Raw genomic sequence first — 18,683 nt, forward strand, 5'->3', positions numbered from 1 at the left:
TCGACGTAACCCTTTACGACGAGCTCTTCGTCACCTCCATAAACGAGAAACATGTCCTTTGTCCTTTTCAGGTACTTCAGGATATTCTTGACCGCTGTCCAGTGTTCCTTGCCGGGATTACTTTGGTATCTTCCTACCAAACTTACGGCAAGGTTTACATCAGGTCTGGTACACAGCATGGCATACATAATAGACCCTATGGCTGAGGCATAGGGGATGACACTCATCTCTTCTTTATCTTTTGCCGTGGTCGGGCATTGAGCTGAGCTCAATTTCACACCTTGCAGTACAGGCAAGAACCCTTTCTTGGACTGATCCATTTTGAACTTCTTCAAAATCTTATCAAGGTATGTGTTTTGTGAAAGACCTATGAGGCGTCTCGATCTATCTCTATAGATTTTGATGCCTAATATATAAGCAGCTTCTCCAAGGTCCTTCATTGAAAAACTTTTATTCAAGTAGGCCTTAATGTTGTCCAAGAGTTCTATATCATTTCCCATCAAAAGTATGTCATCTACATATAATATGAGAAATGCTACAGAGCTCCCACTCACTTTCTTGTAAACGCAGGCTTCTCCATAAGTCTGCATAAACCCAAACGCTTTGATCATCTCATCAAAGCGAATGTTCCAACTCCGAGATGCTTGCACCAGCCCATAAATGGATCGCTGGAGCTTGCATACTTTGTTAGCATTCTTAGGATCGACAAAACCTTCCGGCTGCATCATATACAGCTCTTCCTTAAGGTAGCCATTAAGGAACGCTGTTTTGACGTCCATCTGCCATATCTCATAATCATAGTATGTGGCAATTGCTAACATGATTCGGACGGACTTAAGCTTCGCTACGGGAGAGTAAGTCTCATCGTAGTCAATTCCTTGAACTTGTCGATAACCCTTAGAGAGGAGTCGAGCTTTATAGATGGTAACATTACCATCCGCGTCCGTCTTCTTCTTAAAGATCCATTTGTTTTCTATCGCTCGCCGATCATCGGGCAAGTCTGTCAAAGTCCATACTTTGTTTTCATACATGGATCCTATCTCGGATTTCATGGCTTCGAGCCATTTGTTGGAATCCGGGCCCGCCATCGCTTCTTCATAGTTTGAAGGTTCACCGTTGTCTAACAACATGATTTCCAGGACAGGGTTGCCGTACCACTCTGGTGCGGAACGTGTCCTAGTCGACCTACGAAGTTCAGTAGCAACATGATCTGAAGTACCTTGATCATCATCATTAATTTCCTCTCCAGTCGGTGTAGGCACCACAGGAACATTTTCCTGAGCTGCACTACTTTCTGGTTCAAGAGGTAGTACTTCATCGAGTTCTACTTTCCTCCCACTTACTCCTTTCAAGAGAAACTCTTTTTCCAGAAAGGATCCGTTCTTGGCAACAAAGATCTTGCCTTCGGATCTAAGGTAGAAGGTATACCCAATGGTTTCCTTAGGGTATCCTATGAAGACGCATTTTTCCGACTTGGGTTCGAGCTTTTCAGGTTGAAGTTTCTTGACATAAGCATCGCATCCCCAAACTTTTAGAAACGACAGCTTAGGTTTCTTCCCAAACCATAATTCATACGGTGTCGTCTCAACGGATTTAGACGGTGCCCTATTTAAAGTGAATGTAGCTGTCTCTAGAGCGTATCCCCAAAATGATAGCGGTAAATCGGTAAGAGACATCATAGATCGCACCATATCCAATAGAGTGCGATTACGACGTTCGGACACACCGTTACGCTGAGGTGTTCCAGGCGGCGTGAGTTGTGAAACGATTCCACATTTTCTTAAGTGTGTACCAAATTCGTGACTTAAATATTCTCCTTCACGATCTGATCGTAAGAACTTTATTTTTCGGTCACGTTGATTCTCTACCTCATTCTGAAATTCCTTGAACTTTTCAAAGGTCTCAGACTTGTGTTTCATCAAGTAGACATACCCATATCTACTCAAGTCATCTGTGAGAGTGAGAACATAATGATATCCTCCACGAGCCTCAACGCTCATTGGACCGCACACATCGGTATGTATGATTTCCAACAAGTTGGTTGCTCGCTCCATTGTTCCGGAGGACGGAGTCTTGGTCATCTTGCCCATGAGGCATGGTTCGCATGTGTCAAATGATTCATAATCTAGAGACTCCAAAAGTCCATCAGCATGGAGCTTCTTCATGCGCTTGACACCAATGTGACCAAGGCGGTAGTGCCACAAGTATGTGGGACTATCGTTATCAACTTTACATCATTTGGTATTCACATTATGAACATGTGTAACATTACGTTCGAGATTCATTAAGAATAAACCATTGACTATCGGAGCATGACCATAAAACATTTCTCTCATATAAATAGAACAACCATTATTCTCGGATTTAAATGAGTAGCCATCTCGTATTAAACGAGATCCAGATACAATGTTCATGCTCAAACTTGGCACCAAATAGAAATTATTAAGGTTTATAACTAATCCCGTAGGTAAATGTAGAGGTAGCGTGCCGACGGCGATCACATCGACCTTGGAACCATTCCCGACGCGCATCGTCACCTCGTCCTTCGCCAGTCTCCGTTTATTCCGCAGCTCTTGCTGTGAGTTACAAATATGAGCAACGGCACCGGTATCAAATACCCAGGAGTTACTACGAGTACTGGTAAGGTACACATCAATTACATGTATATCAAATATACCTTTAGTGTTGCCGGCCTTCTTGTCCGCTAAGTATTTGGGGCAGTTCCGCTTCCAGTGGCCCTTCCCTTTGCAATAAAAGCACTCTGTCTCAGGCTTGGGTCCATTCTTTGACTTCTTCTTCCCGGCAACTTGCTTACCGGGCGCGGCAACTTCCTTGCCGTCCTTCTTGAAGTTCTTCTTGCCCTTGCCCTTCTTGAACTTAGTGTTTTTATTGACCATCAACTCTTGATGTTCTTTCTTGATTTCAACCTCTGCTGACTTCAGCATTGAGAATACTTCGGGAATGGTCTTCTCCATCCCTTGCATATTGTAGTTCATCACGAAGCTCTTGTAGCTTGGTGGGAGCGACTGAAGGATTCTGTCAATAACCGCCTCGTCCGGGAGGTTTATGTCCAGCTGGGACAGGCGGTTGTGCAACCCAGACATTTTGAGTATGTGCTCACTGACAGAACTGTTTTCCTCCATCTTACAACTATAGAACTTGTCGGAGACTTCATATCTCTCGACCCGGGCATGAGCTTGGAAAACTAGTTTCAGCTCCTCGAACATCTCATATGCTCCGTGTTGCTCAAAACGCTTTTGGAGCCCCGGTTCTAAGCTGTAAAGCATGCCGCACTAAACGAGGGAGTAATCATCAGCACGAGACTGCCAAGCGTTCATAACGTCTTGGTTCTCTGGGATGGGTGCATCACCTAGCGGTGCTTCTAGGACATATTGTTTCTTGGCAGCTATGAGGATGATCCTCAGGTTCCAGACCCAGTCCGCATAGTTGCTGCCATCATCTTTCAGCTTGGTTTTCTCTAGGAACGCGTTGAAGTTCATGGTGACATGAGTGTTGGCCATATGATCTACAAGACATATTGCAAAGATTTTAGACTATTGTTCATGATAATAAAGTTCATCTAATCAAATTATTTAATGAACTCCCACTTAGATTAGACATCCCTCTAGTCATCTAAGTGTTACACGATCCGAGTCGACTAGGCCGTGTCCGATCATCACGTGAGACGGACTAGTCATCGTCGGTGAACATTCTCATGTTGATCGTATCTTCCATACGACTCATGTTCGACCTTTCGGTCTCCGTGTTCCGAGGCCATGTCTGTACATGCTAGGCTCGTCAAGTTAACCCTAAGTGTTTCGCGTGTGTAAATCTGTCTTACACCCGTTGTATGTGAACGTAAGAATCCATCACACCCGATCATCACGTGGTGCTTAGAAGCGACGAACTTTAGCAACGGTGCACAGTTAGGGGAGAACACTTCTTGAAATTGTTGTAAGGGATCATCTTATTTACTACCGTCGTTCTAAGTAAACAAGATGCATAAACATAATAAACATCACATGCAATTATATAGTAGTGACATGATATGGCCAATATCATATAGCTCCTTTGATCTCCATCTTCGGGGCTCCATGATCATCCTGTCACCGCCATGACACCATGATCTCCATCATCATGATCTCCATCATCGTGTCTTCATGAAGTTGTCACGCCAATGACTACTTCTACTTCTATGGCTAACGCGTTTAGCAATAAAGTAAAGTAATTTACATGGCGTTCTTCAATGACACGCAGGTCATACAAAAAATAAAGACAACTCCTATGGCTCCTTCCGGTTGTCATACTCATCGACATGCAAGTCGTGATTCCTATTACAAGAACATGATCTCATACATCACATATATCATTCATCATTCATCACAACTTTGGCCATATCACATCACATGACAATTGCTGCAAAAACAAGTTAGACGTCCTCTAATTGTTGTTGCATCTTTTATGTGGCTGCAATTGGGTTCTAGCAAGAACGTTTTCTTACCTACGAATAACCACAACGTGATTTTGTCAACTTCTATTTACCCTTCATAAGGACCCTTTTCATCGAACCCGCTCCAACTAAAGTGGGAGAGACAGACACCCGCCAGCCACCTTATGCAACTAGTGCATGTTAGTCGGTGGAACCGGTCTCACATAAGCGTACGTGTAAGGTTGGTTCGGGCCGCTTCATCCCATAATACCGCTGAAGCAAGATAAGACTAGTAACGGCAAGCAAGTTGACAAGATCCACGCCCACAACAAAATTGTGTTCTACTCGTGCAAAGAGAACTACGCATAGACCTAGCTCATGATGCCACTGTTGGGGAACGTTGCAGAAAATTAAAATTTTCCTACGATTTCACCAAGATCCATCTATGAGTTCATCTAAGCAACGAGTCAAGGGAGTGAGTTTGCATCTACATACCACTTGTAGATCGAGTGCGGAAGTGTTGAAGGGGATGGTGATGAGGGAGTCGTATTCGCCGTGATTCGGATCACCGATGACCAAGTGCTGAAAGTACAGCACCTCCGTGTTCAACACACGTACGGGACGATCGACGTCTCCTCCGTCTTGATCCAGCAAGGAGGAAGGAGAGGTTGAGGAAGGGAGCTCCAATGGCAGCACGACGGCGTGGTGCAATTGGTGCAGCAGTACTCCGACAGAGCTTCGCCAAACTCGTACGGAAGAGGAGAGGTGTTGGGGAGGCGAGGGGTTGCGCCTTGGATTGTGTGTTGCAGCCCTCCCCTCACCCCTCTATATATAGGAGGAGAGGGGCAAGAGGGTACGGCCCTCTAGGGGAAACCCTAGGGGGGGCGGCGGCCAAAGGGAGAGGGGAAAGATGGGTGGCTTGCCCCCCAAGCTAGGGGGGCGCCCCCTTTAGGGTTTCCCCTTCCCATGCCCTAGCCGCATGGGCCTAGGTGGGGAGACGCGCCCAGCCCACTAGGGGCTGGCTCCTCTCCCACACAGCCCATGTGGCCCCCGGGAGGGGTGGCCCCTCCCGGTGGACCTCCGGAACCCTTCCGGTGGCCCCGGTACAATACCGGTTATGCCCCCGAAACTTTCCGGTGTCCGTTTAACAACTTTCCATATATAAATCTTTACCTCCGGACCATTCCGGAACTCCTCGTGACGTCCGGAATCTCATCTGGGACTCCTAACAACATTTGGTACTCACATACAAGTCTTCCTAATAACCCTAGCGTCACCGAACCTTAAGTGTGTAGACCCTACGGGTTCGGGAGACATGCAGACATGACCGAGAAGCTCTCAGGTCAATAACCAACAGCGGGATCTGGATACCCATGTTGGATCCCACATGCTCCTCGATGTTGTCATCGGATGAACCACGATGTCAAGGGTTCAAGCAACCCCGTATTCTATTCCCTTTGTCAGACGGTATGTTACTTGCCCGAGACTCGATCGTCGGTATCCCAATACCTCGTTCAGTCTCGTTACCGGCAAGTCACTTTACTCGTACCGTAATGCATGATCCCGTGACCAGACACTTGGTCACTTTGAGCTCATTATGATGATGCACTACCGAGTGGGCCCAGTGATACCTCTCCGTAACACGGAGTGACAAATCCCAGTCTCGATCCGTGTTAACCCAACAGACACTTTCGGAGATACCTGTAGTGCACCTTTATAATCACCCAGTTATGTTGTGACGTTTGGTACACCCAAAGCACTCCTACGGTATCCGGGAGTTACACGATCTCATGGTCTAAGGAAGAGATACTTGACATTGGAAAAGCTCTAGCAAAACGAACTACACGATCTTGTGCCATGCTTAGGATTGGGTCTTCTCCATCACGTCATTCTCCTAATGACGTGATCCCATTGTCAATGACATCTGATGTCCATAGTCAGGAAACCATGACTATCTGTTGACCAACGAGCTAGTCAACTAGAGGCTTACTAGGGACGTATTGTAGTCTATGTATTCACACATGTATTACGATTTCCGGATAATACAGTTATAGCATGAATAAAAGACAATTATCATGAACAAGGAAATATAATAATAATGCTTTTATTATTGCCTCTAGGGCATATTTACAACAAATGTCACACCTTGTAATACGGGCAAGAACCCTTTCTTTGCCTGATCCATTTTGAACTTTTTCAAAACTTTATCAAGGTATGTGCTTTGTGAAAGTCCAATCAAGCGTCTTGATCTATCTCTATAGATCTTGATGCCCAATATGTAAGCAGCTTCACTGAGGTCTTTCATTGAAAAACTTTTATTCAAGTATCCCTTTATGCTATCCAGAAATTCTATATCATTTCCAATTAATAATATGTCATCTACATATAATATCAGAAATGCTATAGAGCTCCCACTCACTTTCTTGTAAATACAGGCTTCCCCAAAAGTCTGTATAAAACCATATGCTTTGATCACACTATCAAAGCGTTTATTCCAACTCCGAGATGCTTGCACCAGTCCATAAATGGATCGCTGGAGCTTGCACACTTTGTTAGCACCTTTTGGATCGACAAAACCTTCTGGTTGCAACATATACAACTCTTCTTCCAGAAATCCATTCAAGAATGCAGTTTTGACATCCATTTGCCAAATTTCATAATCATAAAATGCAGCAATTGCTAACATGATTCGGACAGACTTAAGCATCGCTACGGGCGAGAAAGTCTCATCGTAGTCAACCCCTTGAACTTGTCAAAAACCTTTCGCAACAAGTCGAGCTTTATAGATAGTTACATTACCATCAGCGTCAGTCTTCTTCTTAAAGATCCATTTATTCTCAATGGCTTGCCGATCATCGGGCAAGTCAACCAAAGTCCATACTTTGTTCTCATACATGGATCCCATCTCAGATTTCATGGCTTCTAGCCATTTTGTGGAATCTGGGCTCATCATCGCTTCCTCATAGTTTGTAGGTTCGCCATGGTCAAGTAACATGACTTCCAGAATAGGATTACCTTACCACTCTGGTGCGGATCTTACTCTGGTAGACCTACGAGGTTCAGTAGAAACTTGATCTGAAGTTTCATGATCAATATCATTAGCTTCCTCACTAATTGGTATAGTTGTCACAGGAACCGGTTCTTCTGATGGACTACTTTTCAATAAGGGAGCAGGTACAATTACCTCATCAAGTTCTACTTTCCTCCCACTCACTTCTTTCGAGAGAACCTCCTTCTCTAGAAAGGATCCGAATTTAGCAATGAAAATCTTGCCCTCAGATCTGTGATAGAAGGTGTACCCAACAGTCTCTTTTGGGTATCCTATGAAGACACATTTCTCCGATTTGGGTTCGAGCTTATCTGGTTGAAGTTTCTTCACATAAGCATCGCAACCCCAAACTTTAAGAAATGACAACTTTGGTTTCTTGCCAAACCACAGTTCATGAGGCGTCGTCTCAACGGATTTTGATGGTGCCCTATTTAACGTGAATGCGGCCGTCTCTAAAGCATAACCCCAAAACGATAGCGGTAAATCAGTAAGAGACATCATAGATCGCACCATATCTAGTAAAGTACGATTACGAAGTTCGGCCACACCAATTCGTTGTGGTGTTCCGGGTGGCGTGAGTTGCGAAACTATTCTTCATTGTTTCAAATGTAAACCAAACTCGTAACTCAAATATTCTCCTCCACGATCAGATCGTAGAAATTTTATTTTCTTGTTACTATGATTTTCCACTTCACTCTGAAATTCTTTGAACTTTTCAAATGTTTCAGACTTGTGTTTCATTAAGTAGATATACCCATATCTGCTCAAATCATCTGTGAAGGTGAGAAAATAACGATACCCACCGCGAGCCTCAATATTCATTGGACCACAAACATCAGTATGTATGATTTCCAACAAATCAGTTGCTCGCTCCATAGTTCCGGAGAACGGCGTTTTAGTCATCTTGCCCATGAGGCACGGTTCTCAACTACCAAGTGATTCATAATCAAGTGATTCCAAAAGTCCATCAGTATGGAGTTTCTTCATGCGCTTTATACCGATTTGACCTAAACGGCAGTGCCACAAATAAGTTGCACTATCGTTATCAACTCTACATCTTTTGGTTTCAACACTATGAATATGTGTGTTACTACTATCGAGATTCAATAAAAATAGACCACTCTTCAAGGGTGCATGACCATAAAAGATATTACTCATATAAATAGAACAACCATTATTCTCTGATTTAAATGAATAAACGTCTCGCATCAAACAAGATCCAGATATAATGTTCATGGTTAACGCTGGCACCAAATAACAATTATTTAGGTCTAAAACTAATCCCGATGGTAGATGTAGAGGTAGCGTGCCGACCGCGATCACATCGACTTTGGAACCATTTCCCACGCGCATCGTCACCTCGTCCTTAACCAATCTTCGCTTAATCCGTAGTTTCTGTTTCGAGTTGCAAATATTAGCAACAGAACCAGTATCAAATACCCAGGTACTACTACGAGTATTAGTAAGGTACACATCAATAACATGTATATCACATATACCTTTGTTTACTTTTTCATCCTTCTTATCCGCCAAATAATTGGGGCAGTTCTGCTTCCAGTGTCCAGTCTGCTTGCAGTAGAAGCACTCAGTCTCAGGCTTAGGTCCAGACTTGGGTTTCTTCTCTTGAGCAGCAACTTGTTTGTTGTTCTTCTTGAAGTTCCCCTTCTTCTTCCCTTTGCCCTTTTTCTTGAAACTGGTGGTCTTGTTGACCATCAACACTTGATGCTCCTTCTTGATTTCTACCTCCGCAGCTTTTAGCATCGCGAAGAGCTCGGGAATAGTCTTGTCCATCCCTTGCATATTATAGTTCATCACGAAGCTCTTGTAGCTTTGTGGCAGTGATTGAAGAATTCTGTCAATGACACTATCATCAGGAAGATTAACTCCCAGTTGAATCAAGTGATTATTGTACCCAGACATTTTGAGTATGTGTTCACTGACAGAACTATTCTCCTCCATCTTGCAGCTATAGAACTTATTGGAGACTTCATATCTCTCAATCCAGGCATTTGCTTGAAATATTAACTTCCACTCCTGGAACATCTCATATGCTCCATGACGTTCAAAACGTCGTTGAAGATCCGGTTCTAAGCCGTAAAGCATGGCACACTGAACTATCGAGTAGTCATCAGCTTTGCTCTGCCAGACGTTCTTAACGTCGTCAGTTGCATCAGCAGCAGGCCTGGCACCCAGCGGTGCTTCCAGGACGTAATTCTTCTGTGCAGCAATGAGGATAATCCTTAGGTTATGGACCCAGTCCGTGTAATTGCTACCATCATCTTTCAACTTTGCTTTCTCAAGGAACGCATTAAAATTCAACGGAACAACAGCACGAACCATCTATCTACAACAAACATAGACATGCAAAATACTATCATGTACTAAGTTCATGATAAATTTAAGTTCAATTAATCATATTACTTAAGAACTCCCACTTAGACAGACATCTCTCTAGTCATCTAAGTGATCACTTGATCCAAATCAACTAAACCATGTCCGATCATCACGTGAGATGGAGTAGTTTCAATGGGGAACATCACTATGTTGATCATATCTACTATATGATTCACGTTCGACCTTTCGGTCTCCGTGTTCCGAGGCCATATCTGTTATATGCTAGGCTCGTCAAGTTTAACCTGAGTATTCTGCGTGTGCAACTGTTTTGCACCCGTTGTATTTGAACGTAGAGCCTATCACACCCGATCATCACGTGGTGTCTCAGCACGAAGAACTTTCACAACGGTGCATACTCAGGGAGAACACTTCTTGATAATTTTTTAGTGACAGATCATCTTAAAATGCTACCGTCAATCAAAGCAAGATAAGATGCATAAAGGATAAACATCATATGCAATCAATATAAGTGATATGATATGGCCATCATCATCTTGCGCTTGTGATCTCCATCTCTGAAGCACCGTCGTGATCACCATCGTCACCGGCGCGACACCTTGATCTCCATCGTAGCATCGTTTTTGTTACGCCATCTATTGCTTCTATGACTATCGCTACCGCTTAGTGATAAAGTAAAGCAATTACAGGGCGTTTGCATTTCATACAATAAAGCGACAACCATATGGCTCCTGCCAGTTGCCGATAACTTCGGTTACAAAACATGATCATCTCATACAATAAAATATAGCATCACGTCTTGACCATATCACATCACAACATGCCCTGCAAAACCATATGGCTTTTGCAACAAACGTAGTAGGGGCGGCACGTATGGTTCTAATGAAGCTGATTGGCTATGCTGAAGATGCTGATGTTATCTTCATTGGTGTGTATCCTAACATCTACATGATGCATCTCAACTCCATGAAGATTGAGGACGCATCAGCGAAGGGGCCCTACAGATATATTTTTCCTTACACAAGTTTCTACAGTCCTGCAGGTACTGCCATGGTTTTCACTTGCAATGAGATTTCAATGAAATTCATTGAATTTCCTTTCGGCCAAAATATTTCAATAATACACATGAAATCAAATATTTTTCAAAAAAGAATCAAATATTTAATTTACTTCAGGTGAATATTTCATCCTTTTGGCTGAAATGCAAACTGAAATTCACTAAATTTCGGTGAGTTCGATTGGTGCTTAAATTTTCTGAAACCGAAATTGAAAACCTTGCTGCCACTATTTCTCACAAAGTTCACTTAATCTTCCTAATTGAATCTGCTTTATAGATGCTTCTAAATATACGAACCATATATAGTGCATTACAGATGACATTTTTCACGGAACTTCTTTTGAAAGAATTTCTTATGGAATGATGAGCCGGCCATTCAAATTTCAAACTATGCACTCTACAAATTATAATTGCTAGCCACATCCTTCCGCTGCTGATTTGTTTATGGACTCATTCTTATCATAGGAATCACCACTAGTGCTAGAGATGATCAAGCTGAATTGTGAATGGCACTTGAGATGATTGTACTGTCATAACTGCTATCATGCGTTGTTTTTTCAAGAGGTGATGCAACATTATCTTGTAGTACATGTGCACATGTTTGTAAAGGAATGGATCAACATTATCAGTATTATTTCTATTATCTTTTAATGCTACATAGAATGCAGTTTGAACTGGGAACAACATGCTCATTTGGCTCCTTTACCTATTCTTTCTCAACTACAATGTTTCGAGAGAGAAGTCTTTAGTTCTGTTTCTCTAGCCTTAGATGACTATGCCAGGCCCCTCTTGGAACTTTGTAATTGTAAACCACTTCTTTCTCGATCTGCACACTTCATTGTGATGATGTGCTACCTACTAGCGAAGTAGCGACGTAATTTAGCACGCCGGTCAGTTTTCTATTGTTTCTCCAATATTATTTTGCTATAATAGTACATTAATTAATCATGAGCCAGGTCTACACTTTGAGAACTCAAAAGTAACTAGAATGTTTCATAGTTTCAGTCCTTGATTTGTGATTTCAGGCTCCCATTGTGTGGCTTTGATAAATCTCAACTTGCTACTAATCTCATCTTGAGCCAAAGGTACAACTATAAACCAAATCTTTCTTCTACTTGTCATGGCCCTGGTGTTTATAGTATATGATACAAATATACCACCGCACATGATTGGCTCAGCTTATTATACCTTTGATCATTACATGTGTTCTTGCTACTGAGATATGTAATGTAAATTAATTTAATGCCAAGTTTGCTAGTGAATTCAGGTTCAGTCTCCTCGGTATTAGCTACATAATGGTGTTGGACTTGGTACAGCCTGAATTCTGCTCTACTGGTCCCCAATTCCAAAACTTTTGTAAACAATCAGTTCCCTGGCTTAATTGATTACACATGTGATATATAACCGTTCCCACCGTCACCACTAGCGCCTCCATCCCTGGCTCCCCTTTCTCGCTGCCGCTGGCCAGGGTCGCAGGGGCATAGGCGCCCCTCGCACTACATGGCAACAGCGGGCGGCTTCGTCCTTCCTTCTCATCCCCTCATGCCTGGCCTGCGGGTCCCTACCTGGATCTGCGACGCTTGAGCTGGCCCCGGTGCTGCCTGGACATGGCTGTCCCATGGTGGATCCGTGCTCTGGGATGCAGGTGCAGCTAGCATGGCTGCTGCACAGTGCCTGCTCGTACGCCAATGGAGGCTGCCCCGGCCTGGCCCTTTCCTCAAATCTGGGCGGGCTAGATGGGGCGTCGCCGTGCCCTTGCCATGGGCCTTCTAGTTGCGCTTCGACCCTAACTCGGCGGCATCTTGGTACTTCCGCACTGGGCGGCTGCAACTACCTCCTATTCTCGCGTGTGCTGTTCCACTTCATGGTCGGCTGTAACCGCATAGGGTCTCATCGGAATCCATCTTAGGGACGGCATAGAAAAATGGCACCGACAGAGCATAGTGTGGCCTCATAGTGCTTTTCAGCGTCTGAAGGTGCTCTCTTGCTTTTGGTCTTGGTGCTTGCTGGCCTAGATTGGGAGGAGCGACGCCATCTACCGGATGCACGCTCCTGATCTAGTGGCACAGGTGATGTTGATCTGCATTTCGTGCTCTGGCTTTGGCTTGTGCTGGGCTCTCTCTGGCAAGGTGTGGTAGTCGGCGGCAGTGTGCTCCATCATCGGTGTTGGTCCTTGCGGCGGGCGCCACTCTGTTCTGCGGCGGCAGACTCACCGTGGATTGCGGTGGCCACGAAATGTCTTGGTGAGGTTTCTCTCTCCACACCCGGTGGTTGACTTCGACAGGGAGATGCAAACTATGGGAGACGGCTTGACACAGAGGGATGGTTTTGCAGCAGCGATGGTCCATATCGCATGCAGCTGCTGGGATTATGGAAAAGTGGTGGCGAGAAGACATAAGTGACGTCGGCCTCGAGTTTCTGGGTCAAAGTCTAGGTCTTATTGTTGTTGGTTACACCTAGCAATATTGCTACTTTTATATCATTACCTTGTTGAAGGCATTGCTCAGATATGTTCAGACTGGTTCGTCAAGTTGAAACTCAAGATTCTGTTCTTAGTGGTTGGATCCGGTGACATCAGTGCTTGGGCGTTGATCCCTTTGTTTGAGTACTATTTTTGAATATAGTAAGACGTTCTATTAGCTCACATTGTAGATGGCTTCTCACCATGGAGTACATTAATGGTACTCTAGTAATAATAAGCCATATGAGCCAAGACAATAAATTTTTATTTTTGACGGGGAGAGAAGACTAGCTATCGTCTTTTTCTTTTCATGTTTCATGTGACTATGTGAGCAGTGGGTACGTGTATATATCATCAAGCCATAGAGCATAGAGACTTTATCGGTCTGTTAGGACTAAGAGCATCTTCAGCCACACATAGATAATCCGGTCCTCAAACGCGACCGGGCGTGTCCGTTTTGACCCCTCCAAAACATCCACGTATCTCAAATTGCTCTCCTCATTTTGAGTCATTTCGACAAGCACCTTGTGTGTGAGCATGCAGAGCAACAGCGGCAGTGGCTAGACCTTCAGCAGGGGCAAGCATCTGGACCAGCATGCCCGCGGCGCCCAGCTCGGGCCAGCACGCAGCAGCTCGCCAGCCCGTGGCCAGTACGCAGAGCAGCAATGCAGCAGTGCACGCACGTGGTCAACTTGCTAAAGCATGGATGCGGCCAGCACGGTTAGCTAGCACGCGCACGCGGCTGCGGCCAGCCGGCCAGCCAGCACGCGCATGCACGCGTCTGCCGCTTGCACGTATAGCTGTGCACGCACGTGGCTGCTGCGCAGGCACATGGCTGCGGCCGGCACGCACGACACGGTGCGCGCGAGCTCTGGGACGGCGTGTGCGTGGCAACCATGCCATGCTCTGGCACGAGTGCGGCGCGGCTGGCACAGGAACCTGGCGCGCGAGAGCTACGGGGCGGCTCGGCCGTGGCAGCCATGTCATGTTCCGACACATGCGCGCTGCGGCGGGCACAGGAGCCGGATGCGCGGGAGCTCCAGGGCGGCGCGGGCGTGGCAGCCATGCCATGCTCCAGCACGAGCGCAACGCGGCGGACACAAGGCACGAGGCCGCTACCGGAGTGGAGGCTCCCGTGGCGCAAGGGCGCGAAGCCGCTGCCGGAGAACGGGGCCGAGTCGTCGTCGGAGGAGCGAGCGAGCTCCGGGACGGGTATGCTCCGTCCGTGTCGGCTGCAGCGGCTACGCTCGTACGCGGCGACAAGCACGGCGCGTGCGCGAGCTCTGGCAGAGCAAGAGCAGCAGTCACGACCCGCGCGAGAGCGACGAGGAGAACGGAGCAGGAGCATGTGGCTTGTGGCGGCGGTGGTGGGCGGAGCAAGAGCAGCGGCCAAGGCGCATGCATGAGCTCCCAGGCGGCCGGCTGCCACGCTCACTTTTTGTCTCAGAAGTATCCATCTCCTGTAGAGAATCCCGCTTTCTCGTCCGAACCTATTTTTTCTGACATCCGATCCTACATGGCAGGCGAGGCATCACACTCGGGCTATGCATTGGCCATATGCCCTCAATGTTCGAGTAATGTGATGTTAGCTCGCAAACATGTCGAATTAGTCACCGGATGTTACCCATAGTTATATTTTTGGTGTTAACCAACTGCACCGGTGGTCGCAAAAACAAACGTCATACTTCATTAGAAAATCTGTAGAAGATGACGTTTGTTTGGCCTTTGGTGTCTTCATTTTTGCTGATCGTGGTGTGGTGCCTGGCCTGTGTCCTTGCTTTCCTGAGGGCATGTCGGTTACACTAAGTTCTCTAATGCGTTAATGTGATGCTCTGGCTGATATTCTATCTGCAGAAAGCCAACTCTCCACTTCTCCAGATATTATTTAGGGTTCAGACTTGTAAACCACTTGATGTTTTTTTTTGAGAGAGAGAGAACAATAAGTTTCAGTGCGTTCATCTTCAAGGTACTGGCGGCATTGTTGCAATAGACAGAACATAATACACAGTGCTGCTTCTTCCATTATTCATTCTGCATAGATGGAACTCAATGTTCAGCCGCCACATTACTTGCAAATACTTTTTTTAGAACGAAGACGCCAGATACGTCTGACTTTAAATTTATAAAGCCCAGAACAGGCAGCATAACATCACACCAAGTCTTAATACATCACCACAAGCCGTCCCGGCCAACGCAAAAAGATCACCACAGAAGTTCGGGCGCTACTTAACAAACCACTTAGCGCATTACAAGGCACAACCCGTACTGACCGCGCAGGCTCGTCAAGCACCAAAAGGGGCCATAGTCGAAGCCATAGTCAAGGCTCCCTAGCCATCACGTACACTTGCATCATCGTTGTTGGGCGGTCTTGATCATCTCAGCATCCCTGCGCCTCCCCAACAGACTCTATTACTGCAAGAGGAGGTTGCATTTGAAGATAATATTAGCCGGATGTGTAGGGAAGCAACCTTCAATAGTGAACTTGTTCCTAGTTAACCACATAGCCCAGAGTAATGCCCCTACACAACTCCACATAACCCGCTTAGCGCGACCGTGAATCGCATCGAGAAGGTGGGTAAGCTCCGCAGCCGATCGAGGGTCCCATTGGACACCAGCCGCGGTCCGGACAGCGCTCCATGCAAACCTTGCAAGGGGACAATAGAAGAACACATGGTTGGCATCCTCTGGAGCCCCACACAACGCACACGGTCCGGTGGCCGGACCGTTGCGTTTGGCCACATTTAACGAGGTGGGCAGCTTATCGCGGAACAGTTGCCACATGAAGAGTTTGATCTTCAGGGGCAGCCGTGCTTTCCACAACCCTGAAATCGCGTGATGCGCCATCCCTCGACACAACTTGCGATATAAGTAGTTCACCGTAAACTTCCCGGAGCTGGTGAGCGCCCAGCTCACCGTGTCCGGTTCGTCGGCAAGGTTGGTTAATTCAATGCAATGCAACATAGCCGCTAGACTAGCTTGCTCTTGCCCATTGAGTTCTCATTTGAAGTGAATCGCAGGTGGCGTCGATGCAAGCGCTTCCGCCACCGTGATCGTTGGGTCCGCCGCTATCTCGTAAAGATCCTGGAAATCAGCCCATAAAGGTTGGGCCCCTATCCAAAGATCAGTCCAGAAGCGGACCGAGCAGCCATTCCCAATTGCAAATTCCGCCCCCATGGCAAATGCCGGTTTGATCGCCTGCAAGTCATTCCAGAAGGGGGAGCCCCTTGTACTCCCTTCAAAGAAATTTCCATCAGGAAAGTATTTGGCCTTTAGGAGATCAACCCATAGCCCGGTTGCCCCTTGGGCGATTTTCCAAATCCATTTACACATCAATGCAATGTTTAAAAGTCTGGAGTTGGTGATCCCAAGACCCCCCAAGGCCTTGGGTCGACACACCCAGGCCCATTTAACCATGTGATACTTACGGTTCGGGCCGGTTCCTTCCCAAAAGAACTTGGCGCGGGGCGTGTCGAACTTTGCATGAACCCCTTCTGCGAGCAGAAACAGGCCCATAGTAAACATTGGCAAGGAGGACAGGCTGGAATTCGTAAGAATTAACCTAGCCACCTTGGAAAGGAATTTCCCCCGCCAGGGGCAAACCCTCCCCCTCACCCTGACGCACAAAGGATCCCAGTCCTCTATCGTGGATCGTTTGGTGTCTATCGGTAATCCAAGGTACGTAAACGGGAATTTGCCTACTTTGCAGTTAAACAAATCCGCTATAAGCCTTCCCTCCTCCGGCTCAATCCCCATCGAAAGTAACTCACATTTGTGGAAATTTGACATGAGCTCAAAACAAATGAGAATCACCTTGACCGAAGCAATACTATGTAAATCCGGACGAAACATCAATAGCGTATCATCCGCGTATTGCAGATGAGTCACTCCCCCTGGAATGAGATGGCCTACCAGACCCTGGATATGTCCAGCCCCAGTCGATTTCGTTAACAACGCGGACAGCGCGTCAACCACAAAGTTGAACAGCAGAGGCGACATCGGATCACCCTGCGTGAGTCCGCACTTGTTCTTGAAGAACTGCCCTACTTCTCTGTTCACCGAAACTGCCGTTTGGCCTCCCGAGACCAGTTGCATAACGCGATGAACCCACACCACAGAGAAACCACGACCCAAGAGCACCTGATGCAGGAAATCCCAATTTACCCGGTCATAAGCCTTCTTGAAGTCTAGTTTGAGTAAGACAGCCGGTTCCTTCGTGCGTTTGATCTCGTGAACAATCTCCTAGAGAGCAAGCGGACCCTTAATGAGCGCCACGAATAAAAGTGGATTGATTACGATGGATCGAGTGTTGTGCTATCGGACCTAATCGAGTGGCGCACGCTTTAGCGCAAATCTTAAAAGGAACATTAATGAGCGCAATAGGGCGGAACTGTCTAATGTTATCGGCCCCCTGAACCTTCGGAATGAGCGACAGAACTCCAAAATTAAGGCGGGCTATATCTACCGTCCCTCGCATAAAACCATTACAGATCTCAAACAAAGGGCCTCTAAGGATGGGCCAAAACCGCTTGAACATTGCCACCAGCCACCTGTCCGGGCCCGGCGCCGTGCCCGCTTTCATCCCCGCAAGCGCGGCGTCAATTTCTTCGGGTAGAAAGGCGAGCCCTAGCTCGTCGTTCTCACAATCCAGGACGCATTGTGTGCCCTCCCACACATCCGCGCGCAGGCCCGCCCCCTGGGCCTCGCAAGATCCCATCAAGTTGATGTAAAACTCGTAAATGTGACTAGAGATGTCCTCTTGCCGCACCAGAAGCCCCGGCTCCGATTGCAACCTGAGAATAGCACATTTACGCCGATGGCCATTAGCGTAGGCGTGGAAATATTTGGTATTGGCATCGCCCTTAAGTGCCCACTTGTGCCCACTGCGACGGCACCAATATTCCTCCTCCGCACGAAGTAACGCCTCGACCTGCCCCTCAAGGGCATATCTATGAGCCCACTCCTGCTCCGAGAAAACCCGAGCATCAGCCTACGCATCAATCCTGGCTATCTCCTCCAGGATCGATGCCCTGAGCTCCTTGTCATTCCTCCCTAGGTTGGCGCCCCACCCCTTGAGGCTGGCCCTGAGTCGTCCCCAGACCGCGTTCCAAAATTCCATCGGGCCCCACTGTGGCCCGACCTGATTCACGCATGCCTGCCATTTCTTTTTGAAGATTTCCTCGAAGTCTGGCACTTCAAACCAGGCCGTTTCAAAGAAAAACCGCGGGCTACGTCGAAGCCTATCCTCCCCGGAGGAATAAACTAGCGGGACATGGTCAGATCCAACAGTTTATGTTAATGTTGTTTTTGTCAGCTCCCGACCTTGTCAGGTTAAAAT

This window comes from Triticum dicoccoides, chromosome 5B (assembly GCF_002162155.2).
Source record: "Triticum dicoccoides isolate Atlit2015 ecotype Zavitan chromosome 5B, WEW_v2.0, whole genome shotgun sequence".
NCBI classification, from domain to species: domain Eukaryota; kingdom Viridiplantae; phylum Streptophyta; class Magnoliopsida; order Poales; family Poaceae; genus Triticum; species Triticum dicoccoides.